A 26,938-nucleotide genomic window follows, 5' to 3' on the forward strand; every position below is an offset into this window, starting at 1 on the left:
GATGATGAATGATGGTCCTTTTATCTTCATAATCTTCCTCTGCAGTCCAGCTTTTCCACTGAATTCTTTCTCCATCCCTCTGAAAAATTTCTTTATCCTGGCTTTCTCTAAGCCTGTCATCTAGACACTTTGCCTAGTTTCTCAGATCCAGGTTGTTTTCATGTCTGGCAGACTTTTGTGCATAATTCATCTAACAGGTAATAACATAGATTTCTTCAGTGAAAATTTTCCCCAAAAAAGTCTATTGACCTTGTATTTAAAAGACTGAAAGGTCTTTTCTATTCATTTTCCTCGATGCCTAAAGATTTTTTAGCTTTTTATAAATTTATCATGTTTTTGTAGCCCTGCAGATTTTTAATATATATTTGTGTAGCTTCTAGTATTTTCCTGCTCTCTCTCATAGTTTAGTAAACTCTTGCTAATGCATTCTTGAAATTCTGTTTATTCTTATTCTTAAGAAGAGAGTTCCTGAAAGGAATCCTGAAGGATATCTTATTTTCTCTGACAACTTAAGAGACATAACAAGAAAATAGGGCAAAAATCCCCTGGACGAGCTCCAAGGGCTGACTCAGGGGTGGGTAACTGGAATAAATTATTTCCTATTGGAGGTACTGGCTAGATATACTAATTAATTAACCTTATATAAATCATAGAAAACCTGTATCACACGTGTGCAATGTCATATTTTGTGCACTGGAAACCTTTCATTAAAGCATTGATTTTATATCTTACCACTTTAACTCTGTTACAAGGTTTTTTTCCTTTTGTTATTAGGCAACCCCCTTACAACATATTTTTTACTGATTTTCCTAGAATGCAGTGTAAAGACTTTTGCTGATCTATTCTCTATACACATGACCCCTCTTCTGAACCTCCTAAAGTTCCCAGTTCTTTCCTAAATCAGAAATTACTTGTCTTTGTTTTCAAGATTTATACAATTTCTCCCCCTTGAGCATTACTACTTCTTCCAGCTTGAGATCCTGAGAGGCTAACTCCTGTGTGTGTAACATCTTCTGTCACTCTTTCCTCTGATTTTCAAACCAAAACTTTCTGGTTTCTCCCACAGTGCCCTTCATGCTTTAAAAGATCTCACACCGGTACCATGTAACCTTCCTCTCCTCCCTGAATTAAATTTACCACGGCTGAGAGTTTTGCAGAAACTCTTGATGACAAAGCTGCTTCAGAGCGCTCTGCCCTGCCGCTTGCCGAGTTGAGTGCTATTGTTTAACGCATCTTTGTCTTCCCTTGGCAGCATCCTTGACTTTCTTCTCATGAACCAGAAGCAGACACTGTCTTTTTGTTTCGTGTGCACCCAGCAGAGATTTCTAATCTTTAACTGAAATTCTGTGATAGCAGAAAAAAATAAATGATATAAAAATAGTTTCTTGAGAGCGACAGGAATATTAACCCCTGACATATGAATAGCAAACAACAGTTTGCTAAGATGCATTATGAATCACACAGCTACTGAGTCTGCTTGTGCATTCTGAGATGCTTTATTCTTTTCAAATTTGCTCCTAAAGATAATTGGGCAGATGCTGGGGTTTGAGCTACAAATAAAAAGTGTCTTTTATGTGCCTGATTTTTCCAGTTCATTGTAAGAGCCTTACAATGGTCTATTTGTCAAATTTACATTTCACAAAGTAATCTGTTAAAAAAGGAACCTCACTAATTTATTTCCTGTAACAGCTTGTCAATTTATTTTTCTAAACATTCATGCATTCCTGCAGCTATAAAAGTGGGTGGTTAGAAGTGGCCATCTCAAATTATAAAGTATTATCATCTTTATGAAATGTTTGTATTATATACAAATCAACCTAAAAACTATACAATTTTCCTTTTAAACTGTACTACTGAGTAAACAAACTAAAGTGTTTCTTATGCCATTGCATTTTTTTCCTTGTTTGTCTACTTTTTTTTTTGCTTATTAGAAGGGCTTTTTAATTTTTGTGAGGTCACATCCTTTGCAGGAATAGTTACAGCATATGCTACAAAAAAGCTGTCTGGTACCTGAACCTTGGCTTTCCTTCCCAGTTCTTTTCCAGAAATCTTAATACTTCTGATTTTTTTTTTTTAATTTATTACTCATGTTTTAATATGTACCTTATCGCATGCTCACTTCATCCTCATTCTGCACATCTAAAAGAGACCCTCGTGTGGTCTCCCTTACTCCTGTTCCATTACTAAAAGTGTGTTTTACCCAGAGATGGGTTGTACTTGCACTGTCTGGAAGTGAGACTGCATGAACTGCACCAAAATGAGAGCTACCGTACCTCCAAATTGCTTCAGTGGTCCTTCCATGCACTAACATGTAGTTAGTATTTTCCAAAATCTGTTGTTCTTCCAAGGTCCAAGAGGTTACAGTGATTTTATAGCTTTAACTGTGGCAGTCTGGAATAGCAAAACAAAACCAGAGTGAGATAATGGCAGGGGCAAGCTTTGTAGAGAGAAGCAAAATAACTTTTACTGTGGCTGTAGCTAGGAATATAAACAAGCTTTCAAGCATCATCTGAAGGAGAAGTACCAAATTACAAGCCAGTAATGAAAGGATGAATTCCAAAGTGCTTTGGCTTTATCAGTGGGTGTAGCACAGATTTTATATTCTAAATGAATCTTTACCCTTTGTTTCTGTCATTAGGGTGTCCCTGAGGCCTGCTTGAAAACTTGTGTGGAAATAAGGCTGTTTAGACCAGAAGCAATGGGGTTTTCTACAATTTCTTCACTCATCTACAATGGCACTTAGTGACTGCTGTGCTGAACAGGATTCATCTTCTTCTCATTACGCCTTCTCAGATCTGGTTTGTGTTCTCTCATTCCATCACAGCTAGGGACAGATAAGGAAAGTAAAGACAACATGAAAGAAATGGTAAAGGCAGTTGCCTGATGCAACAATTTCTCAGCTACAATGGTATGAACAGTATTGATAACAGAGTTTTTTCACAGGGTGGGAGAGAAACGAGAAGGGGAAGGATAAGGCTTGAAACAGGAGGGGTTGCTCTTCAAGGAACACAACAGAATGAGCAAAAAGAAGCTGGTAGAAAAAAATTCCTGGGAGAGAATAAGAGGGGATGTGAAAAATAGTAAAGGATGTTAAGATGACTCAACCTGAAGGGAAGAGAATTTAGCTGAACTTTACAAATAAAATTTGTAAAGAAAATAAGTTGAATAACAGAGCAAAAATAAAGAAGCATATATCTCAGCATTTTTCTTCCTAACTTTAAAAAAAAATTATTTCTGTTGGATATTTTTGCCATATATTTCTTTCTAATGACAGCATTGTTATTTTAAATCAAATGTGTACATTATAAACCTGATAAGAATATCTACTAGTGTTGGAGGTATATATTTGGGGATTTCAGTGTACTTTTTTTAAAAGTAAACAGTCATATAATTAGTAATTGCTTGAGTCTCAAAATATTGACAAGTTTCAATTAGAACCCTTTCCCAATCAAAACATTTCTCTATTTCCTCAGCCAAGTGAGAAGGTAGCTGATGACTGCGGGGTCCCATACGATGCAGTACCAGGAAGGATTGCTCTGATAGTATGGATTTACATGCAAGCAAGGAATCTGATATACCCAAATGAGTGTAATAGAGGTACCTTGAATAGGTAGCCTGCAAGTGGTCTGGATGCATGCCTGTCCCAGGTGCTGAAAATGAAGTATGCATGCTTAAGGACTAACCTGACAATTAACTGTGTTCTTTTCTTGGGGGAGTATAGAAATCAAGAGGTTTTCATAGAGTGCAGCCCAGGATGGTTTATATTTGGAAGTTCAAATGAACTGCTGGTGCCTTTTTATTAGTTTTCTTCAGAATTTCCAGAGTGAACATTCCTAAGTAAACCTGAAGAAATTTGCCTGTATGAAAAACTGTCCAGGGGCACATATTTAGCCATATATGTGGGAATCTGGATTTACAAATATAATAGTAATTGACTGATAGAATTCAGTTTACAGCATTTGTCCATGTGATAACATTTACATTCATTTGAGAGAGACCCTTTGATCCTGCATTTAACATGGAAACACTTCATAGAAGAAGAAAAGAGAACTGTGAGTTAGAAATATTCTGACATATCTCCCTTGCTTCCTGTTTTGTTTCTCTCTTGGTTCCTATAAAACTTTCCCAGTATCCAGCTTAAGTCCAGAAAGTGGAAAGCATATAAAAATAACTGAAATGTGCTGAAGTGGAGCTGTAATTCTGCAGCATACATCTGAGGATTGTCTAAGGGTTTTTTAAATGTTTGTTTCAAATATGCTTTGAGGTTTGCTTAAAGGCATTTAAACAGAAAGATAGTTTTCCACGCCACTGTGATATACTTAGGATGTGCAACAATACACTATCAGTTCATAAGAGCAGACACATAAGATTTTGTGGCTCAAAAAAGAGGTGCATTTAGTATTTTACTTCAACCTAGCAGCAATTCTTTGAGTCTTCTACTCTTAAATTCCTTAGATGGGTTTTTCACTGTGTAAAAGCTACAGATTCAGAAGCTGTAGCTTAACTTTCACCTTTCTGTTTGACTAAACATACCCAATTATTGAAAGAAATCATGTCAAGGACATAAACATCTTGACACAGGAGGGATTTGCTGCAAAATAATCTTCTGGATAAAACACCTGTGAGTACAGCATTTGCAGATCAAGATCTCTCCTTATTTTGTTCTCTTAAATATTTTGCCATAAATGCGGATGCCAATTTTTTCACTATCAGGGCATTTTCCTTCCTATTCCATTTGATATGAATTAAACTGACATATATTTCCATATAACCTTGTGCACCCTGTTTTTTGTATTGTAGCAAATGAAAACTGGGGTGTGGAAAAAACATCAGAAATCATTGGTTTTTCTTCATATCTCTTATCTGCTTTCTACAAAATCTGTGAATTCCTGTTCTGTAAAGGAAAGTGTGGTGACATTAACTCCATCCCCCAATAATGCCAATCAATAAGATTGCACGCTAAAAAAAGTATCTGACTTCCACAGATTTCAGGTTTTAGTTTAATTTCTACACCCACATATTAGTTTCCAAATAACCCATCTTTTTACCTGTTTAATATTTGTTTCTCTGATGCTCTAAGAAGATCCTCAGGAAAAATACTTAAAGCTGAACTTAGAGTCTCTATTTTTCTTGTTGTTTCTAAGTTGTCAAACTAGAATAAATTGTTGTGGGAAATATGCTGATTTAACACAATTTAAATTAAATTAATAATATTAACGGAATGAAAATCGACATCCTTAGGAAACAACTTATCTCTCTGAAGTCCCATTTCCTCATAACCTGACCACCAGGTTTGATAGTCATTTCCAAGTTACACTGACACCAATTTTCCTTCTTTTTAAATCCCAGTAGGGAACTAGATATCTCAAAGCTTCTGTGTACCACACTTACCACCTGACTAATTTTATCAGTTTTCTGCCTGGAGGCTTCTGTGGTTAAATAGAGAACCTGATGACCAATCCTCTTTATTGATGACTCAACAATTTACTGATAAGCCAAGGCTACCAATCAGTGTGAATGCCCATAATCTTATTTTGGTTCAAAATTTCCCTGCTTTTATGAACTCCTTTCCCACAGAAAGTACTGCTTCTCATCCAAAGGAGGTGAGTTATGTGTGAGAAGAAGAAAAGTTGCATTGTTTTACAATTTCAGGATTTAGAAAATAATTTATAAAACTCAAGCTCTATGCAGGCTCAAGTCAGATTGGATTTTTTCAAGGTGTTCTATCTGATGCTATATCCCTTCCTTGTTATGCAGGCATGAATCCTAACTCTTTAATAGCCCATGAAAATAAAAAATTACTCTTTGCAACCATGTGAAGAAAATTATTTCTCTCTGCCTGGCATGATATTGTATTGGGTTTTCACATCAGCTCTTCGTAGAATTTTCAGAAGACAGAGATTAAAGCTGTCATAATAATTTGATGAAATCTCTATGTTTCAAACACATGGTCTGAAGTCCAGAAAATATAAGGAACATGCTTTTCACACCTTTTGGCTAAAAAAGAGGAACCTTGCTGGCTCAGGTGATCCAGGTGGAGACAAGCCTAAGGGGCAGGTGTTTCTGACAATACTTCCAGTCAGCTGAAGGCAAGTCAGTGGAAGTGCCAGACTTTGTGTGCACTTTGCTTAATGTGGTAATGTGCAGATTTTGTAAAAATTCAGTCTAAGTTTGGGTTGTAAATGCTTCAGTATCTTCCTGTGAATTCTCTTGGACAGATGAGTGAGGATGCATGGACAAGCAAAAGGAAAGACACAATACCACAAAAGAGGTATCTTCATGGTTAATTAAGGAACAAAGAGTTCTTTGGAATGTTTCATGACAATAATTTCTCCTCTACCACCACATATGTATTTTGGACAGGGATAAGCAGCAATAAATTGTAATAAATAAAGCTATGAGACTGTGAGCCGAAACATGTCAAGCTGCAGCAGTGAAAGGTGACAGTCTCCTCACGGAGATGATCTCATCTAGATTCTTGTTGATCAGGTGTATTCTGAATTCTGAGTTTAACTCCATAATCTTAAAGCAATTTGAAATAAATGGGCAGGAGATCTTTCTCCTTTTAAATGCCTTTATTAAAAAGAATCGGCTCAGGTGGGGAGAAACTGACGGGTCGCGCCCACGCCGCCACTGCTCCCAGGGGTGGCACGGAGAAGGAGGGTGATGCAGCTTTGTCCGCTGGTCTGCAGGCAGAGCTGGGGATTCCATCCTCACGGGAGATTAGCAGATTCCTACTTTTTTGTCTAACACCCCAGGACGTCTCTCTAATTAACATCTTTTCAGGCTAGGGTGAGAAGCAAAAAGGATCCAAGCAGGTACTGGACTATGTTCCCATCCTTAGACATCACTTAGGTCACTTAGTTCTATGTTGGCTCGTAATTCTTAGGGGCTTTCCTGGAAAACTGCAAAATTCGGGGCACAATGCATTTCTCATCTGCATACTAGCTCTAATGCCACTCCCATTCTCCTTGTACCTGGAGGGTCTGTCCCAGTGTCCCTCCCTGGCAAGCATCAGGGTGACAATGGTTAATCGCCAACCATTAACAGGTAATTGAAGAAGAACTCTTAACAATGAAACTAACTTAACAGGACTGGTTTGACTTGTTTTTAACTCTGCAAGCTAAAAAAAATAGATAACTTTTTATTCATAACACAATTGAGATGATCAGACCTTCTTGGGCTTATTTTGGTGTCCCCTCAGGCTGAGATGCAATGTCTTTTAGTCTGACTGCAAAAAGCACTCAGAAATAACAGCTGAGATGTAATAATGCTAGTAACACCCACCTCTCTGCCAAATCCATGGTTGACTGAGTTAGCACACAACCTCTGCTCTTGGGGGGGGAAAGAAAGCATGATACCACAAACCACTTGTGATTTAAATACTTACACCATAGCTGGCTTTCAAACACTGCTTCGCACCTACTTCAGTGCAAATGAAACTAAATCACTCCCCTCACTCTTCTCCCCACTCTCTAAACTGAAGCTGCCGGGGCAAAGATGTAACAATCATAGACCACTTCTGAGGGCCCATGGCCTGAGAAGTATGTCACACCCCTTTTTGCTATTTATTGGGAGATCTGCCTGGCCAAATATAACTTGAGATATGTTGGAGGACACTGAAGCCTTAGAAACACAGGAGATCAGGTAAATAAGTGTTGAACAGACATCAGTCTCTTTCAGAGATAGAAATTCTGGAAACAAGCCTGCTTAAAGGAAATGATAGATCACAACTTGGCAGTTGGACCTGGACATTTTTTAAGCCAAAACTACTTGGGGAACACAACTTCATGAAATCTTTTTTTGTTCTCTGAAGGCTCAACTTTGAAACCTAGTTAGTTTTTGTCAGCAAAATGACACCATGATGTCTAGAAATAGCCCTGTGACTTTAAAGATCACTTTTGCAAACACAGCACTGATTTTCCATAAGCTGTTTAGCCCATATTTCTATTTGCTAGGGCCAGTTAGAAGTCTATTTTTCCCTGTTAAAATGAATATTTATTGATACAACCCTATATTTCTAAATTTGTTGCTGAAACATCAAAGTATTTCTAATGAGATTTTAAATAACTGCCTTTCATGACATAAACTTTAATGTATATATCAAATTGCCTAAGCATGAAAACAATGTGCTAAGCAAAACCAAGCAATTCCTTCCTCTTCAGTTCCTGAAAGAAGATTGTAATGCAGTGTTACAATGTAATGCAGATGGCCAAAAGTACTTCCAAGACTTTTAAAGTAAGGTGCCTTTACTGTGCAGGAAGAAGTCAGCTCCTTTGTACTTTAGATAAATTAAGAAATGTACGCTTTTCTACATTAAATCAACCCCAGTCTTTGCATATACTTTTAGGAAATTATTAATGCTGCAGTTTCAAGAGTATTTAGGGATATACTTATTACCACAGGGATCTGAAAGGAAGAAAATCCTAATAAATAAAATTAATTCTGTGATTTCAGGGATTGTCATTACAAACAACAAAGGTATTGGCTAACTTAAAGACAAGAGATTGTCTACTTGCAAAATTGTACTGACCTGGATAAATCCTGCATTTCCCACAGAAAATATTCTTCCATTAGGTATGAAACCAGTTTTTCTATAGTAGAATACTGCTGTCTTTGAATTTATAACAGTCTCATCTTTGTCAGAGTTTTCCAAACTCAAGTTTTGTTAGATGAAAATCATCTTTTCCTCAAATGTTTTTGTTCTTCTCTAATGTAATTTAGGATTAGATTGGGCAATTTCAAAGCGAGCTGCTTTTACTAAGCTTTTAAACATTTTGCTTATAATTTCTCATCTTCATCAAACATTGCAGACTAAGTCACTGAGCCTTTTTATTAGATTCCAATAATTCGAATTCCTCCTCTCTGCTTTTCAGGTCTCCCCTCTTCATAATGAAGAGACAACAACCACATTTACCATCTCTTAAATTTTGTCTTTCACTTTAGTAGTACTTGTTATTCCTTTCATTTCTATTAGTTTATTAACATGATTTAATGCATTTTTTACTTCCATTTTCCACTGCTGCATAGTATTCATTTTCAAAGGATCCCTTTTTGTTCTCTTTATAAATGATAATGACTATGAGACCAACAATATATTTCCCTGGAAATGGCAAAAGCTTGGGTTTTGTTACTGAACAACAGGTTTTACGGTAAGAAAGACTCATTGTTCAGTAGTTTGAGATTTTTATTTTTCTTCTTGAATTCTCTGTAGACTTATTATTACGGTGATTTCTTAAATTTAATTCAAAGAAAGGATCATTATTTTAATAGAGTGTACATGCAACTTGAGTTTAGAGAGAAATGGTAAGAAAAGACAATGAGATATGTAGAAATATGAAAAGGAATATAATGGTGAGGTTAAGAGCTAGGTAGCATCCAGAGAATGTAAGGTGCCTTTTTTTTTCCTTCCAAATTTTAGGTAGACCTTAACTGAAATCTGGAAATCACCAGTGATGTGTAAACTAGTAAGGAAAGGAGAGACAGAGTTCATGGGAGTGGACAATTCTCTTTTTCTGTGTTGTCCTGCATGAGAAGTTCAACCCAGTCCAAAAACCACATCACTTGAATCTACATTTATTGATGTGATTGTCCCCAGACAAATTCTGAGGGCTACTGTGCTTGCAATAGCCAATAATTCATTCTACCTGAACAAGTGCTTTTTCTTAATAAAAGGGATGCCCACTTTGAATGCAGGCATGTCAAAAGAGTCCCTTTTCCTACATGATAAGCTCTGTTACACATCTATCCTGCTTTTTCCAGATATCCTTAGGGCATTTGAACTGTTTAGTGATGAAACAAATCTAGGCAGTTGGAGAATCTCTCACTGACTATTTCAGTGAAGGTAATGAAGGTGTGGATGGATGCCTTTTCCTAACTGTACCAAAACATGCAGTGTGACATTTCTCAGTGGACCATTTTAATATGAATTGTTCATAAATTGCAAACTCTTACTGGGTTGTGAAAACTTCACAAAAAAGCACTAATGTCTATCAGTGTCTTCCATTCCATAAGTTTTTTCTCTCAACTCCTCTATAAAGGCAGTATTATGCTTTTCTCTATTCGTCAATAGCAAATAACAGTATTTTTGTAAAGAATTCCAAGTGAAAACTAAACATAAGACTTACCTAATTAATGCATTGTATTATGGCATCCAAATAAGAAGATCTATATTAATTCATTCCATAGAAAAAAAAAAAAATCCTTACATTTTCCATGAAAATCAAAACCAGAGGTTTTTGGGAGAAAAACTGTATGAAAAAACAGAGAAACAGTTTTGATATAAAATATAAATCACTCCAATTTATCCATCATTCATGTGTAATGTTGATTTGGTATTCCTGGAAGAAAAATTGTATCTGAATTTGGTGTCTTTACTAATAAGATTATGTTGCTTTAAACCTTAGTGATCATTAATACTCAGGCTTCTGCTAGGTTTTCACTTCCAAGGATCAGTAGAGACTTCAAGTGTTAGCAAATAAAGTACTCTTAACATATATTCTATTGGATGTGTTGCCCAGTCATTACCTTGAATTCAAATATTTGCCCATACTTCAAAGTAGCTGTCAGTAACAAAATAATTTTAAATACAATGCTAATATAAAACCATTCTGGTAGGAAATTTTCCTTTAACTTCAGAGGATGCAAAAAATGCTTACCTGAACTCATTAAGATTCAGATAAATTATACATATATCATTTTGGGACTATTGGATTTCTGTAGGAAACAATCAAGTTAGGAAATGGTGGAACAAGATTTTGGTTCAATTTTTTTTTTTTTTACAACTATCTTCTGTGTATGTATTGTAGTTCTTTATCATGTAATCACTTGGTAATCTTTCACAGTAGTTGTGCCTCATTCAAGAACAGAGACTGTGGTATGGAATGAATCATAGACTTGCAATAAGTAAGGTCATTAGACAGAGAAATATTGCTTTTTTGTTAAAAATCTGGGGTGTGTAATCCACAAAGCAGGAAGTTTTGCTGTTATAGTTGTATTTTGGGATCTGGATGCAAACTGCAGCATTTTCTCAAGTATTCAATAGGAGTTTTTTATTTTCTTTCAACTGAGCCTCTGAAATACAGGAAAACATTGATAGGGTCTTATAAAAAAATTAATTGAGTGATCTTTGTGGAATATTCCTTTGATTTTATACACAATGGAGAACCCTAGGTGTAAGTGAACAGTTTTGTATTTAGTGCAGAAGCTCAAAGGAGGAGCTGTAAATAATACATGGTAATTCATCTTCTCTGAGGATAGAAATAATTTTTAATGTTGTAATTGCTCATTCCATGCCACTATTTACTGTGTGCCCTGAATGAAGCAGGAGCTCTGTGGAAAGAGCAATATGCAGTCAGAAACTTGAAGTCTGTGTTGGTAAACACAGGGGGAATTAAAGTTGACCAGATCATCTGACTGAAATTGACTCACATCCACCCACCATGCTTTACACGGAGAGCTAACATATGCTTCTTTGAACTCCTGAATATATAAATATCTTTAGTGTTCTCTTATATAATTGGTTCCACAATCTGCCAATGGGCGTGCTAAAATTCTTTACCCCTTTAGCCCATTTAATGAATGAAGCAACAAAGAGTCTCTTCATGGGTGTCCAAAGTTTATATGCAGAATTCTGAATTATTTCAGTGTCCTCTCAAATGCCATTAAATCTTCAATCTGTCTAGCAGAGAGTCACCTTACACATAAGCTTGATTCATTTCAGAATCACACTTAGTTTTGGGGTATTTTTGCAGATTTATGCTATTGACAAGTATGACAGGATTTCCTCTTGTGCCTCTTCCAACAGATGGATTCTGTTTTTAACAGAAGGTCTCAATTACTAAATGCATGTATTTGCAAATTTTGTTATCTGAATTCTTTCCTTCTCCTTTAATTTTCTTGAATAATTTTCTTTCTGCCTTCTATGACATCCTTATTCTCCTTCATGTTATGTTATTCCTGTAGTACTTCTTAATCCTTTATGTACAGATCACTCCTGAAAGACCAATAAGTAGGTTATTTCATAATAAGCAGTTTTAAAAAAAAGCCTCATCTTTTCTATATGAACCAATAATTTCTAATATGGACCCATTCAAATCATCTTAGTGAAATCCAAATTTATCATATTTATTGTAATCCCGATCTAGATTTAAAATCCAATAATTTTGAAAAAAAAAATCCCAGAAAATTATTTGATGTCTACAGCAATCTTTTTTTTTTTTGTAAGTTCAGATTTTATATTATTCTTTAGCTGTCTAATACTGAAAATAACCTCAAACAAACCACAATGTAACAGCACAAAACCCATAAAAAAATCATTCTCACTGTTTTAAACCCTACTAAGAATCTTACTTGAATGCTAATACAATTTATTTGACAGTTTTTCCTGCTACTTTAATGCATGTATTAATGTGTGTCTTTTATGTGCTGGTATGTTCTATGACAGTCACTTCTGTTTACATCTGATTCTCTTTCATGAAATTATAATTTATTCATTGCCTATTTGTATTGCATACATTTCCTTGAAAGTAACCTTGACAAAAAGAAAACAACAGAAAAAAAATACATTATTCTGGTGAGTTCTATGTCTGGCTGCTTTGCTGACTCTAATGTTGGCTTGATTTCATCAACTGCAATGTTTTGGTAGCTGTTGTCTAAGGGTCAATTTGCTGTAGGGCTGTCCTGTCCTTTTAGATGGCATTTAGTTTTCAGTTTTATAAAAATGTTCTGCCTCTTACATGGTGTTCTACAAATGCCTTGTGACATCCATCCTCAATGTCTTTTATGGCAAAGGAATGCCTGGCTCCCCTATGTCTTTATTTATTAGACTGTAAAATATATGCAGTGCATTCAATCCTTTATGTGTGTTTTGCATGTTTATAACTACAGATCAGTTCATTTCATATTTCTCTGCAAGTCAGAATTTAAATCTCGTTCTGTACTTTATACTCTGATAAATATAATTGCAGACACAGGCAGGGCAGATTTCCTCACCCTCTTTTTACTTTACAATTAATGTTATTTATTTTCTTTTTTAGCATATATTTGTAAGATCTAATCATTAGACTACCCTGTCTCATTTAATCACTCTCTATTGTTTTTATATCACATATTAATGGGAATGGCAATGCCTTACTGTGAAAATTATGTATGGATAGGCCCATGGGCTTGAGAGGCTACAATATAAACATATGGTTCTATATACAAAATTCTGTAAACCAGAATGTCTTCTTTTTTTTTTCTTTTTGTAGCAAATCACTATATAGATGGTCAAATTGGTATCTTTGTTGTCATTTCCAGAAATAAAATTATCCAGCCTTTTACCAGCTACTTTAAAGTAGCTGTGTATATTATAAAATAATTTCATGGAGAGGATTTATTTTCCTCTTCACAGAAAAGAAATGATAGAGAATTTTCAATTGTACCTCTAAAATTTTTACTAATTCATTTGCAGATATCTAGAAATCATGCCTTTAGTCTCTTTGTCAAGCCTTGAATCAGATAGAACACCTGCAGATATTTTGCAATGAAATACTAAATCAAGAGGTTAGCTCTGATTCTCTCTTTATTAATAATTTATTATATAGTACTAGAAAAAGATGGATCACTTAGTATCTATTAAAGGTTCAAGTTGATGCAGTGGCTTAAGATACTAGGGGCCTACAAAATTTTATTGCCATGTCTCTTCAAGACCTTACCTGCAATAAAATAAACATGAAGGATTCAGGTTTTCAACATTTCCAGTGCAAAGTCCAGCAGTTTAGGATAGATTTTCCCAGCAGCTGGATACTGCTGTTGAAAACTGTTTGCATACTTCATTCCTCAAGTATGCACACATGGGATCACATAATGACAGCTGGATGTCTGCAATTGCATAAAAGTTCTGTACTTTTAGCTTAAGCCATATCTAAAGTAACAGCACATTGATTTAGATCTCTTTTCTTGAGATTTAAGCAATTATAAGAAAGGCTCAAGAGGGCTCACATTATTACCATATTTCAGCCAATGGACAGTAATTTACTGAGCCACTTCAGCTTGATTCAAGTAGGCGTGAAAGCTCTGCTTCTCTGCCTGAACACCAGAGATAACGTTCCCTCTCAGTTCTCATGAGGACACTGTGAGGATTAAAGTTTGCACACTGCTTCAAAGTGTAAACTACTACATAGAATGAATCCAGCACTAAAATGATACCACCATTTGGAAAAGATAAGTGAACATGTTCAGTCTGCCAAAGAAATAAAGCAGTCATGTGCAACATGAACATTTCCTCTCCAAGATGTGCAAGTGTGGATCTCTAAATGCTAGAAAGTTGACAGAAGGGTCAATTCTCTACAGTGTGAGAAAATAAACTAGAATAGACATTACAGCAATGTCTTTGCATAATTAGGTGTATGTGTCTTTATTTTGCTGGTGTGTGTATATGTAGGCAGTTGTATAAAATTTCTTATTAATTTTTTCTGAAAAATTATCTGACAGTTTGATATGGCTGTGGAAGTGAACTCAACTCCATGGTCATTCTTTGAACAGCAGGATTTATTTGTCATTTATCAAAGTTTAATATATGCAGTCTATCTCATAAAGAGTAATAGTGAGGAAAGGGGAGTGAGGAAAAAAGGGAAGAGTGAAGTATACCACAGATTATGCTTTTGAAACTGTCCCAGGCTTACTCTGCTTGCTCTGTCTAAAAAAAAGATGATCAAAGGACTGGAAGTGCAACATCCTTTGAGAGTTGCCAGGCAAGTGCTCTGTGATGACTGGCTTTTGTGCAGCTCAAGCAGCAGTCTGTTCTGTGCACTATCGGACTCTCATTATCGCTCATCTGTCAAACCTGCAGCTGTGAAAAGTGCTGGGGTGAAGGTCAACTTGTAAAGTAGCAGCAGTAGCAGCAGACAAGCTCTACTCTTTGGTGAGTTAGTTGTCAGTTCTTATTCTCTAATGCAGTTAATCCCCCCCTCCAGGACTTAATTGATGATGAATGTTGTTCCCTTCCTTTGCACTCTGACCTGTCCACAGGAGGTGCAAAAGGAAGCTTTTCATTCCCAATGACTCCAGGAACCTGGAAAACGGTGACTGAGAGATGATAAATGGATGTAATTTGTCCTTTTGGGAAATTCAGAAGAGTCAGGTTGCCCAGCAATTTTTTTTTTTCAAGATTTAAGTGAAAATAAAAAGGTCCAGTGAAGATGTATCTGGTAATTTTGGTAAATTGTGACTGCACTGCTTGTCAAATGGTGGCATTAAAATCAGATTGCGACATTACAGATAGAAAGGACTCAGTATATCAACCAATCAGTTCCCATGTGCAAGGCTGAGATATTTTCCACAGAGCTTATCCCCCTATTGCCTGATCAAAATGCTACTTTGTCCTGGTGCAAGGCACCTCGGAGTAAATCTCCTGCAAGAGAGTGAGTGTCACCTAAATTTTGTCATTAAAGCCCTATTCTTGCCCTCTCACTGAGATTCATAAAGTAAATAAATACCCATTTGAAGTCTCCTGCAAATCCTTAGCCAAAGACTAAAATACCACCAGTAGTTTGGGTCTTGACTTTACCATAACAATTCTTTATAGGTTTGGAGATTTTTGTTGGGGTTTGTTTGTTTGTTTGTTTGTTTTTGATGGGTTGTTTGGTTTGGTTTTGTTTTTTAGGGTTTTTTAATATAAATTATTGAAGTTCAAATATTCATGGAAGATTCTTTTTTAAGTGATGTACATAGTCAGACTGATAATTTCTTTTAAAAGTTTTTCATATATTATGGTTTGTGAAGAAAAAGCATACTACCTATTGACAACTGGGTATTCCTGACAAAAATATTTTAATCACCTTAAAACTGGAAAGCTCTTTAAATTTCTGGAGAAACCCAGAGTAACTTTGATTCTCAAATGCTCCCTTGGGACATTGTAATTTAAGCCGAGAGTTCCCTGTCAGTATTATCTGCTACAGTGAGCTTGTTGCCAGGTTTCTCAAATATTTTTTGCCTGAATTTTTTGTCACAGATGTAATGCTGAATCAGTGATACAAAATTACTTACCAACTTTATTTTGATGATACTACACTGTTCAAGACAATGTTATGAAAATAAAGGGTCTTACTTTATCAGTACTTGAATCTCTCATGGAGGTAGCATCTAGATTGTTCCCTTTCTTTTAGCCATTAATAATTTCAGATTCTGATCATAGGTGAAATTCCAATAGGAAATGGGAATTCCCGTTCTCTGAAGAATAGTGTCTCAGGTTCCTGGCACCATCACCTATCCCTGAAGCCACCTGTGTCAGGCTGGAACTATGTGAGAGATGGGACTCTACCACTATTAGGGCTCAGAATTGGTGTTTGAGGTGAAATACCCTTTAAAAACAAAACAAAACAAAACAAAACAACAGTGTGTTGTAAAAAAACCTATTTCTTCACACTAGCAAATTCCACAAAGTTATCCTGATGTTAATTTAAGTCTGTCTGAAAACATTTCTTGGACCCCAGATAGATTTTGTGAGCAAAAGTCCACAGACAAATTGCTCTGGAGAAAATTGTTGTTAAATGTTTTCATTTAGGATATAGAAAATAAAGCATTAGATCCCTTGTTCCTCAGGCTAGAAATGGATTAGAAACTAAAATTTCATGCATGCTATGAGTATCAGCTCCTCTGAAATTGGCCATCGCTCCCAAAACTCTTGAAAGCCAGTTTTTTTCACATCAGGAACTGAACATAAATGACAGAACTCTAACATTTATCATAAGATGGAAACCTTGTTTTCCATCTAACTATATACTTCAGGGAAAAGACAGCAAGCATTCATCTTTCTTTTTTGTATATAAATTGAGAATGAGATACATTAAAGAACTATTTTATTAGATAGTTCTGTGGGCTTTGGAGTGGTCAAGAGATACAGTAAATGCTGTCTGGAACTGATGTCGTAAAATCATTTTACAATTTATTTTATATAAGCAAAACTTCTGCTATCACAGCTAGCTCTTTCTGAGGAACTGAAGTACATAACACATTCTGGCAAATTATTGAGATAGATAAAGCAACATGGCTCCTTCAGATTTAATGGAGTTGAGCTGCTTTGTACCAAGTCAGCAGCTGTCACCTGTGCCTGGTGAATTTCAGTGGTTTGGCTTGGATATTTGGTCTATCACAAAGTTGAGGTGTGATCTGCTAATACAGAGTTGTTCTTGTCAGCCAAGTTAGACTGAGAAAACAGCCTTGTGTTAGAACTTCAGGAAACAGCTCCATGAATTCCCCAGGATAACCTGGAAAGTAAAGTCCTACAGGTGAACTTGGGTGTTCATGAAACAAAAACATAACACAAATTAATTCAAAACTATCTGATCTTTTCCTCATTCCACTGAAAGAACTGGATGCTTTTTTCATTTCAATATTTTGTCCTGAAGATTCCTCTTGCTGAGGAATAATGAGGAACCATGGGTGTGGTATTTTGAAGTCTAGTACTATCCCTGTCTGTGTATCACAGTTATAGTTAATGTCAGACATCTGCCTCAGCAAATATCTCAAGGACTTGTGGTTTAAAATTACTTTTGCTGTTCTACAGAGTATTTTTTTTAGCAGAATAATTACAGCCATCTTTGTAAAGTCAGTCCAAGTACAAAATGCCCCTATCTGTGCAAAAACCAATCAGTAATTGACAGTTGGCATCATTTTTCTGAGTGAGAGTTTTTTGTGATATTCCTTTGCATTTTCCTTTACAATAAAACCGTGGTAGGAGGAATGTTAATTAAAGACCATAAATTATAATCTAGTTAGAGTGAAAAATCTACTTAAATTCCTATAGTCCTAATTTTAGAAATATTGAATAAATCTGCATTGCTTCTAACTAATAAATTTCTTTTAAAGGCCTTCATTTATTTATCTTCAGTACAGTTTTAATTTCTTCAGGATTTCATGGGAAGATAGAGTGCCATTAAAGTGATCTGATAAAAATTTAACAAAACATAAAACCAAAAATAACTTTGTTTTATTGAAAATAAAAATATATCAAAGGTGATATAGTAATAGTCAAAGTTTAAATATGTAATAAGAAGCAGCTGAACTTCAGCAGTTTACAATCTACATTTTGGGGTTTTTTTTAGCTATATGAATCTCTCATATTGCTACAAAAATGAAGCTACAGCTGTGAATGCAGTGAATTATCCTACCACACAACTGCAATACCACCATGGGTATGCGAAGCCTTGAGGATCTGATAGAAGTTGTTTCTTGATATCAGTTGTTGCACTTTTATTCTGAAGTTTGGTATGCCAAGTGTTAAAAGGTTTAAAGAGATGTTTGTCACCATAAGCAGCTCCTCCAATTGCTAAAATATTAGGTGACAGTCAAGAATTCTTACACATGAAATATGTTATTTTGGTCTTCTATAAAAAAGGGTAGCTGCAGAAGAAAGGATGGCACAGCAGGTTTTGGACAAAATATTATGCAAAATGATTTCAAGTGGCTGGACTTTCAAAACACCAGACTGTAAGCATGTCTGGCGCCTTAAACAGCTGGGTGTGAACACTTATTGGAGCCTCTGATAAACAGCATGTTCTTCACATATATTTCAGCAAGTTTTTCTGCCTTTAAAAGTAAAAGCAGTGGGAGTAAGGTTTCAGGTCTTTAAGTGTTATTTCCCTTTTTCACCATACGTGAAAGTGCCAAAAAGAGAATGGCCACAATAAATATACAATTATAAATTAGTGATGATTGCAGTTAAAAGATGTTTTCAACAAGTTCATGTGCAGCGTCACTGCTGCCAATAAATGAATCATGTGATTCATTACAGAACCCTCTATACAAAAATATTAAAATTGAAGATTACAATGAAATCATGGGCTCTGTGGCAACTGTTGGTAAGCAATTATTTGTAATGATAGAACCATATTTATAGATTTACTGCATCCCACTGATATAAATCAAGTGTGTTATCTCTCTCTTATCTGAATCTTCTCAGAGAGTAGAAAGGTTCTGTATTTATGGAGAAATTATATTTTTTACAATAATGATATTGCAAATTCATTTGGTAATGCCCTTCTGCATATTTTGATTCACCCATAAGCAAAACATAAATACATCTTCAGGCTGTTCATATTTTGGTTGTTTTTGATATTATTAACCAAGCTGTCTGTTCATGGACAAATTCCACCATGTTTCTTGTATGTTAAGAACTGGTACCACATTAAGATAAAAATTATCTTTATCAAATATGAATGAGTCATCAGGGTGTTGAAATTTCTGAGTACAGTGATGAGCCTGAAATAAAGAAGAGAATTGTTGTCATTATTTTAAACCAATTTCAGTAATTTTTTATATTTGTGGTTTTATTGTAAAGAAAAAAATAAATACTGTATTTTCAAAAAAACTAGTATAGTATTTTCTTGATATTGTTATTTGGTAACTGTTAAACTTTTTTAACATGGAACATTTGTGTGATCACTCCTGCAGTTCTAAACCACTGTTTTAGTTTTGCTAAAAGAGTCCGTTTTCCAAGAAGAAACAAAAGCAGTTTTAAGAAAACTGTCCTACAAAACTAAGACAGGAATTTTCCATCTCTACCATGTCATAGATCATCGTTAGATTCATAGCAATCAGAGAAAAAGGGGTTTTTTTTGTTTGTTACCACCACTGTTGCTGAAGATCTCCCCATGACGTCAAAGTTTTTCTCTGGGTGTCATGTGTTACTTTTGTTGAACTATGTGGGCACAAAAGCATGAATCATGCTGACTTCAGGTCATTATTTGCCAAATTAAGCTAGACTTTGCCAGGAATTGTTGATTGGTTCTTGGAGTTATTGCTGCATGAATAAAGCTGATATATTCATAGGCTGACTGACTAATGGGGAATATGCACTATGAAATAAAGGATATTTGATGACAACTGCACACAGAGTTGCGTGAGTAATGATTTTTTTGGTTCTGAGGCAAACCAAAATCATTTGAAAAATGCTGAAGTGAAACAGTAAAAGAAAAATTGAAAGGGTCTTTTCCCTGACCAAAAGTATTTTCCATAGGAAACAAACCTGTGAATTTTTTGGAACCCATTCTTCCTCTCCCTTTTTTTTCAGAACAGTGATTTGCTGGTAGATAAAATTCTGCCTAGCAATGTTCAATGCCGATACAGCAAGAAAAGCCTTTATTTATTCAGAACATTAACTAACCACACACAGTAATTATAGATACTGCTAGATACAGCTCTTTTAGAGTTGGTGAAGAATTGAGATTTTAGAGCCAATTTACTGAGGGTCTTTTGCTAGCTCAATGTCTATATCCAATAGATTCTTCAGCAGCAGTCCCTGGATTCCTCTCTAATGAAATGTACATTCAACTAGATGTTCAATACACAGGGGCTGGTTTTGCTGGCACAGTAGATCTGTTTAGCCACCACAGGAAAATGCATTCACTAAAGTCCCTTTTATTTTTACAATAAATTGACTGTAAATAATTCATTCATCTATCTCTCATGTTTTCCTTCAAGGTGAATATGAAGCCCATAGAGGACACACACGAAGACCAACTGCTTGGATAATGCTGCTTGACTGTCCTCAAGAGGCTCTGATGAGGTTCTCGTTTATGTAGGCCACTCTATTCCATATCTTGATGACCTCTTCTTCCTATGTAGACTATATGAATCTTCCCTTGTTCATACATTCATTCTTTTCAGCACATTTTCAATTTTATTATCCCTGCTTATAATATCTTGCTGTCTAAATCCAAGCCACTGCTACTTCTGTCTCCAACTCTCTAACTCTCATCTTCACTCAGGGAATTGATTTTCTTGCTCTTCCTGTCAAATACTTAGTTCCTTCCTCCTTTCTGATTTTACCTTTAAAACCTCTGTTTTTGTGGTTTATGACACATTCTGGCTAGAATATTGCTATATTTATTTCAATAATATTTAATCAAAATAAGTGGCACAGCAAAAACATAGTTTGAAAGGGGATGTAAATATCTTTTCAGCTTTTAATAAAAATGTACTCCAAGTCAATTAAATTCTTCTTTTTTTTAAATTGCTCAGAATACTGAGAAAATACAGATGGCAGAATATTAATGGCATGTGTGTTTATATTCTTAACTTTAATCCCCTTCATTATTTAAGTTACTTTCAGAACATGAAGTGTAAAATGTAAATAAGCATAAACTAGTTGTCTTGAGATAGTTTTCAGATTTTTTAGCACTCAGTCAGTTTTAAAAGCCTGTTGAAGGTCAAACATGCACATTTTTATGTCATAGAAAGACCTACTTAACATTTAAATTCTGTTCTTTAATTTTTTTTTCAACTATCACATTAACAATGTCATCTAAAATAAAGCCCTGTCTTCAAGTACCACTTAACACATTTTATAAAATGGTTATTTTATCAATAAATTTCTAAAGGCAGAACCAAATTTCTCTAACATGCATTAAAAGGATTTTCATGGGCTGAAGTTCACTGCTGCTGTAGAAGCAGTGGCATGTGATGACTCAATGTGCACAAATAGCTCCATCACATGAGACAGCTCTCCACTCCTTCATGGCCAATCTGATGTCAATGCAGCATTAAGGTGAACTTGAACTCCATCTGTTTTCAAAATTGATGGTTACTTTTATTTACAAGTAGCCAGCTAAATATCTACAAGATAATTATACCACAACGTGCTTTGGAGTTTTATGCAGCCTGGCCTCTCCTTGTGTCACTTTCAAGATCTAGAATTACTTCAGCTGCTGTAAGATACTTCCAGATATGCATCATCCTGGACAGTGAAAAAAGCAGCAATTAATACTGATGCCACTCCTCCAAAAACAGATTGACCAGGGATGAGTTCTCTTAGTGATGGAAACTCTTTTGCCTCCACAGGACCGACCAGTGAGCAACAACCAAATGAATTTTTAGGATTTGGGATCAAACATGATGTTAATGCCTGCAGACCGTGTATGCATGTTTAACTGAGATCTAACACACAATTGTCCCTGCTAGTCCCTTTCAGGACCTAGATGAGAACACCTAGAGTCTGAATTACTTTAGTTCAGGAAGCAGGAAAGATCAATAACCTTAATTATCTTAATTAATCTTAATTAACAGCAATATTCTTAATTGTAAGAATATACTAAAAACCCCATTGTAAATAGTTTTACAGAAATATCAGCATAGGTCTCCCTATTTCATCCTTTACTTCTATGCTCCTTTTCCTCATCTTGGTCGATATGAGGTCCTATTTAGTTTCCAACCCTTTGCAGCTAAAGGGTAGGAAACTAGGTCCTTTGGCCTAAATTATTTCTACATTATCTCTGTGTGTGACTGCTGCTCTTTCCATAAACACAGTGCATTGTGTTTTAGCAGGACAACTGATCTTTCATTGAGATTAAGGAAAATGAGGAAATGAAAGACAAATAGCCAAGCTCCACACAACAGACAATGCAGTGTCACTCATTCTGACAGTCCTGAGCCAGTCTGCCCTAAATAGAAGGAAGGAGAAGATCCCTCCCACTTAAAGAGAAAGAAAAGGAGCAGGGAACAACATGAACATCTCACATATATAATGTATAAAACTGTGAAAATTTAAGTCTGCCAAGTTGTCCTGCTTTAGAGAAGTATCCAAGAGCATAGAATGAAATGCTCAGTGTGCAACCTGTAAATCTGAAATAGCTTCAGATGGGAAACCAGAGGGTGTTGTGGGGTGGGAAAAAAAGAGGGATGCATATAGGTTATTTCAAAGAATGCAAAACTATCATAGATATATCATGGAGTATTCAAATGGTGCAATATATACATAATTTCCTTTTCATGAAGATCATGGGGTAAAAAAGGAGTTTCATCTCTACCCCTTGTTCTCGAATCCTGAGATTAGAGAGTGCCCTGATTGTTGTCAGAACGAACTATGGGAACGAAATCATGGGAAGCATATGCAGACACTGGCTGGTAAACCAGGAGGATTTGACTGACAAAGTGTTACTGTGGATTATGGGACTAGAATTTAGGAGGCTAAAATCCAGTTCCTAACTTGCTAAATTAAAAAAGGTATTCTATAAAGTCAGAAGGACTACAGGTCAAAAATGCATACAAGGCTCAGCAATTATGCAAATAAAAGGTTTAAATCATGCATAATTTTTGTCCTAGCCTTCTAGGAATAGTTTCCATTGCAAACAGGACATCTTGGAAGGACCTTGACACTTATGAGCAAGTAATGTTCTGAAGTTAAAAAATAAAGGGCTGAAGAAAAATGGTCAAAACTTACGCTGATTCAACCTTGAAAGGGAAATGAAAACATGTAAAGCAGAACAAAGAGAAGTGCCATGAAGAATTTATACATTGTTGATGGAATAGGAAGTAAAGAGAGTTAAGTATCATCTAAATCTAAGTCCAAAACTGAATTATTACTTTCCTATAGTTCTCTGTGAGACATTTTAGTACACAGCAGACAGACATCATTAGAGCAGACTTTGCTCTGAGGCACATAGCTGTTTTTCTGGATTAGTGAGGAAATTGCCACTCCACATTACACAAAACTTTAATTTGTCAAATAGACCTCAAAACTGTATGACCTGATAAACAGGAATGTGATGCTTATGCTCAAGAAACAGGAAGATATATTCCAAATAAACTGCAGGCTCAGATCTCTGATTACAGTAATAAAAAAAAGTCTTTGAAACATGTTTTAGAGATGATAATAAAGCTATAGATTTAAAAGAATAAAGGGATAGGGTGAACAACATTTTTTTGAAAGTTGTGTATTATCTTTTCTAGCTTTCTGCTCTTGAAAAGCCAGTGGACTACTGGCTTTTCCTGTTTCTAGAGATTAATGATGAAGCAGAACTAATCTATTTCAGGGAGATTTTTTAAATGATTCTGCATCAGAATTTACGTATTCTAGAGCAGACTGTTAAGGTGGACAAGAAATTGGTTCATGTGAAGAAAAGCATTTGCATACACTGAAAGAGGAATTACCATGTTGAAGAAAGACTAATAAAGCGAGTTCCTCAAAGATCAGCCGTGATACTAGACTGAGCTAATATTTTCATGTGTTATCTTGGCAGATACAAAAAAATTTTGATACCATTTCTTGATGACACAAACTTTTTCAAAGTAAAGGGTAGTTGGAGGAGACACAAAGGAGTTGGATGACCTTGAAAGCTGAAGCAACAATAATGGGATAAAGTACAGTAGTGCAAAGACATGCACTTGCAGACTAATGGAAAAAGATTTCTCTATGAATTGGAGGATTATCAGTTGAAAATAACAAAGGAATAAAAAACATAACTGAGTTAATACAGAACAGAGAGAATATAGGCCGTTACACAATGTATTTGTGGAAAAATGAACATCCTAATCTCAGGAAATAGAGTTTGAGGCATTTCTGAGATAAGGACAACTCTACCTAGAATATAAGGTGTAAATAAACCACTCATGTTCAAGAAAGCACAGTTTAAACTTCTTTAAAAAGGGGAGATCTGTGGGTAGATAGCAAGCCTATCTTAAGTGACCAAAAGAATTTAAGTTCACTTTAGTAAGTGAAAGGTAAAAAGGAATGTGACTCCTCTCCCGGAACAAAAAAGCATTACATGTGTATAAGACAGTCAATATTTGATGGAAGCCTAAAATTAGAGCCATCAAAGCAATAATTTTCCAAAATGTTCTTACTGTATTAGAAAATTTATTAACTTAAAAATACATAATACACATAAATAATTGAAAAGTCTTCATATCATAGAGATACTTATAAGAGCAGGGGACTGGATGCAGTGAGCAGAACTTTGGTTTTGTGTTGGTTGGATATCAAGGAAAGGTTGGGAAATCATGTTACTAAGGTGAAACTCACTTTGAAAGAAACTGGAGCTGTTGAAATCCTGCACAGACAGATCATTTGTAAATTTATGTTGAAGAATGTGCCTTTAAATTTACTGGAAAGTTCTTACCTTCCAGTATAAAATCAATAGGTCTTGGTTACTTACTCTAGTTCCCTGTGTCGGAGTGTTTTAAGTTTCTGAGAGCATGATATCATAGAGTCATGAATCTACAGGACCATTTGGGTTGTGAGGAATCTGTAAAGATCATCTAGTTCAATGCCTTTGCCACTGGCAGGGATTTATTTTTTACTAGATCAAGTCCCTTCATTTCAATAAAGTCATTCCAATAAGAGGAGGATCACAAGACATTGATGACCAAATAAAAGAATTTAATTTAGCTGTTCCAGAAAACAAAATACTGGCAAGAATCTAGCAAGTTTTCTTGAGATACAGAAAGAAGGGGGGAAATATCTGTTCTCCATTTTCCATGTTGGATTGCTTATGATGATGCCATTTTAAGTATTTCTTACTGGAGTTTAAAATGTAATTTCTAATGGTAAAAGGAGTTGAATACTGGAAGTAATTAACCTAGAGCTTTGCAGACTCTCCATTACTGTACATCTTTAAGAAGGGCAAAACCAACATCTGTCAGAAACAAGACAGCTACAAAAAATCCTGGATTTAGATAAGGAAATAGAAGGAAGCACAAAATTGAGCTTTTATGACTCTTCAGAGCCAATATTACTTTCTTTACCTCTACTTTCAGACTTTGAGATGTATATTTTAAAAATCATTTTAATGTTCAAATTCTGCAGAGCAGATATTCCCAAATAAGATTAAAAGAGATTTTCTGAAAATTATCATTTTCCATTGTGAAACATTATTTGTCCTGTATTATGACAAGAACCAAACTACAAATTAAATAAATGTAAGTTTATTATGTCATCTCATTTTACATAAGATTATTTTGTCTGGATGATACAATTTAAAATGGAAAACCTTAAATTTGTAGAATGATCACAAAGAGATATCAACAGCAGGCTGTCCTTGTTCATTGAAATTGTCCATCTCATTTAATCTCAGTGTCTCCCATCCTTCCTTCTGCTCAATAACAAAAGTTATTGTTAACTTTTTTCACTTATATCCCAAATGTTGAAAATGTATGAAAGGTACAAATACTGAAGAGGTATTTGTAAATTACATGAGATTCAAGTTTTTTACAGAGATATTAATAGAGAAAATTTTACTGGAATAACAGTAGTTGCCTGTATTCCCTTTCAAGTGTCTCAGAATAAACGCTGAATACATTAATTATTTTGTCTCTAGAGATAAAGTAATTTTCATCTTGCTTAACAAGAAATAAAAATATTTGGTTATTATTCAATGTACTCCTACTTTGCACTACAATTATCCAAGCTTTTTTAAAAAAAGAAATAACAGCTGAAGAATTAAGGGCAGCAATTATCAATGTACATGACACTTGTTAGATTTTCAGGCATGGTTTATTTTGTCTCTAAAAGTGTATGACAAAAATCCTTCAATCAGTCAATCAGTGCACTTAATTAATTGTCCTTGAACTTCACTGGAAGAGTAAAATGCAATCATGGAAGTTACAGTATGTGTCTGATGGTCTCAGCCTAGACTAAATCATTATTTCTTTTTAATTTCTGTGGCGCTTCATACCTGAAATATAGAACTTGGCATCTTTGGATCATTATTCTTTATTATTCTAGTCCTCTGACTCCAGACAGTAGCATCCATTTTCATATCTCTAAAAGGCTAATTTGTCCATGTGTGCTTTTGGCAAAATACTCCTAAACAGATGAACACATTTTTGAAAGTGAGTTGTTAATTTACATTGTAAAAATGGGGATATTGCTTATTGGACAAAAAGTCTGAAATGGCTTGTCTGTTTGATATGCTAAGATCAAACTGTACCAAAAGTGCTTACAGCTAATTAAAGTAAAGTAGCACTTTTCCATTACAGAGATTTCTCTGCTTCTCAATTTTTTTTCAAAGTTCAATGCATTGAAATGAATAGAATGACTCCCATTGTTAGGAGGAAGATTGTTCACAGCCTTGTCAATAGATATAATCTTTTTCTTTCTCTTTCATCTTTTGAAGTGTCAGTCCATGCAGACTATTTAGCTAGAGTATTTCACTTTTCAAAATTTAATCTTTCTATTTTT

At 35.2% G+C, this 26,938-nt stretch overlaps 1 long non-coding RNA gene across 1 annotated transcript; it reads right to left on the reverse strand.

Moving 5' to 3' along the window:
• Positions 1-19,214: 19,214 nt before the first annotated feature.
• Positions 19,215-24,910, reverse strand: LOC135289693 (uncharacterized). The gene is made up of 3 exons (XR_010352429.1): positions 24,782-24,910; positions 21,615-21,718; positions 19,215-19,242 (listed from the first exon to the last, which is right to left on the reverse strand). It is a non-coding gene; the product is annotated as an uncharacterized LOC135289693 (long non-coding RNA).
• Between the last annotated feature and the right edge of the window lie 2,028 nt (positions 24,911-26,938).

Source organism: Passer domesticus, chromosome 1 (assembly GCF_036417665.1).
Source record: "Passer domesticus isolate bPasDom1 chromosome 1, bPasDom1.hap1, whole genome shotgun sequence".
NCBI lineage: Eukaryota > Metazoa > Chordata > Aves > Passeriformes > Passeridae > Passer > Passer domesticus.